The sequence below is a fragment of the Amphimedon queenslandica genome, unplaced genomic scaffold (genome assembly GCF_000090795.2).
Source record: "Amphimedon queenslandica unplaced genomic scaffold, v1.1 AMPQUscaffold_13309, whole genome shotgun sequence".
Classification (NCBI taxonomy): domain Eukaryota; kingdom Metazoa; phylum Porifera; class Demospongiae; order Haplosclerida; family Niphatidae; genus Amphimedon; species Amphimedon queenslandica.
The window spans coordinates 147,941-150,303 of record NW_003546455.1 but is presented as its reverse complement, the minus strand read 5'-3'; the positions used below and the strand labels follow the sequence as shown (position 1 = coordinate 150,303).

Genomic DNA, 2,363 nt, shown 5'->3' with positions numbered 1-2,363 from the left:
AAAAAGCAACAATGCTTGAATTTTATTTTATAGAAATTGTGTAAGCTAGTACTTGTCATTTGTATTCCATCAAGAGTCTCTTGACTTAACATCATTCTTTTTTTGTCATCAACGCTAAATCCTTCCCTTTCTTCCACAGATTTTTTTCATTTATCAAGATAGCCCAAGAAATCCTCAACTAACCACTGCATGTTTAAAACATTAGCTCATAATTGTACTACAAACCAAAATGTACCTTAAAACGTCTGTCATTTACACTCCTGTATGGGTCCAAGTCAGGCTTTCTTTTCCTTTTACCTTCTTCTAACTTCTTCTTACAATAAGGGAACGACTAACAACTAAAGGAGAGACATCTGGTATGTTTTGACAAACAAGACAAACAATCTGGCATAACTTCAATTCTTCATCATTATCATGCTGCACAACAATCCATCCATTAGGAACACTTTGTGAAGAAACCCATTCACTTGGAGATGTAACCCTTGATGTAACCTCTTTAGGCACAACACTTTTCCGCTTTCTTCCAATCCTAGCACTACTCCTTTTCCCTTTCCCTTTACGCCAAGCCTTAGCTTGCCTAGATAAGTAAGTCAAATTGATAAAATAATGCTTTGTCACACTGCTAAAACTCATCTTTCAATTAATCTGGAAATGGGTATCATAGATCTTAGATGCTCAGAGAATATGTGTATACAAATCATGCCATCAGGATACCATTAATTGTTAGTTTTAATTAAATAAAAAATAGAACTATATAAAATTCTCATCCAAAGCATAATAAAGCCATGAAGTACCGTATAGCGTCAAATTTTCGTGGGTGAAAATTTTCGTGATTCCATACATTTTTGCTTTCAAATAAATTTTCGTTAAAAAATTTTCGTGATTTAAATAAAATTTCGTGATGATTAAAACCACTACTATCTATGTGGCCGCTAGTAGCTAGCCTTGCAGCTGGACTTGGAGAAGAAGCAACATGAGTGGTAGCATTATTCGATATTAATTCCCTTCGTGTATCCGTGGCTATCACATATACCAAGAAAGTTGGACTCCCTTTATTGGGCTAAGCCCTTACTTATAGGAGAGACTCTTAGCTGTGCCCGAGAAGCAAATAAAAGGTGTGATGGGACACGCCCACATTTATATCAAAATTAAATTTTGTGAAAAATATTTTCGTGATTGTCCATTCAATCACGAAAATCACGAAAATTTTCAACCACGAAAATTTGACGCTATACGGTAAAAGCTAAGCTATCTATTCAATACCATAAAACCTAATTATAGGATCATGCCTTGTAGAATATGTGTTTATAGTGAGAAAATAGGCTTAAATTACATTATCAATATTACTTACTGTTTTCCACTCTTTTCTCTATCCATCTTCAGAACAAAATATACAACTTATCAACCAATCAAACAATTATTCTCCTTTGTCTGATACTTAAAATAACAAAATAAGCCTCTGAACACTCATAAGAGCTAGTCACAAAATTGTTTCAGGTGCTAACTATTGATTTTATCGGACAACAAGCCTATATTCATGAGTGATGACGTCATTCATTGGTGTTTATACAGTACCGTATATAATCTTCCTATCCCGGTTACGTAGTATTAATTATCTATGGTATCACAAACTAATTCTCGCCTAAAGGGGTCTATAGTATGAAGCAACTTTTAAAATTCATAAAAAATTTAAATTTTATTGGAATCAACTCAAACTTTCTACACAACATGAGAGCATGTATATGTATCAGGAAAAAGTATAAAAATAGAAAATTATCAGTTTTTCATTTTTGGCAAAAATTGGCTCGTGACCCTGTACTATAGTACAGGGATTTTTGCCCGATTTTGGAGCAACTTAAAAATTTGTAAAAAATTCAAATTTGATCAGAATCAGCTCAAACTTTCTACACAACATAAGAACATGTACATGCATCAGGAAAAATTATAAAAGTGGAGAATTCTCATCTTTTCATTTTTGGCAAAAATTGACTCGTGACCCTGTACTGTAGTACAGGGACATTAGCCTAATTTTTTAGTAACTTGAAAAATTTTTATAAGATCTAGCTTTTATCGGAATCAGTTCAAACTTGCTGCACAACATGAGAATATGTATATATATTTTTTAAATAATAAAAATGAAGAATTTTCTCTTAACCATTTTTGATGAATCGTTACTATCATTATTTATTGCAGCTGGTTCAATATATGCTCAGTCTGTTCAGTTTGAGGTTCATAAAGGAATTGAAGGTATTAATGATATACTGTCAGTAGTGGTACCTCAAGAATTAAGAGGAAGGAGTGAAGTAGTTATGTTCCTAGCAGACAGACCTATTAAAGGTAATGGTATGTCACATGACTATCAC

At 33.0% G+C, this 2,363-nt stretch overlaps 1 long non-coding RNA gene across 1 annotated transcript in view; it reads left to right on the top strand.

Moving 5' to 3' along the window:
• Positions 1 to 2,357, top strand: part of LOC109583380 (uncharacterized) — a 5,642-nt gene extending 3,285 nt beyond the window's left edge. Inside the window, exon 5 of the long non-coding RNA XR_002185511.1 lies at positions 2,194 to 2,357. This is a non-coding gene — a long non-coding RNA (uncharacterized LOC109583380). The remainder of the gene's footprint in view (positions 1 to 2,193) is intronic.
• Positions 2,358 to 2,363: the final 6 nt, after the last annotated feature.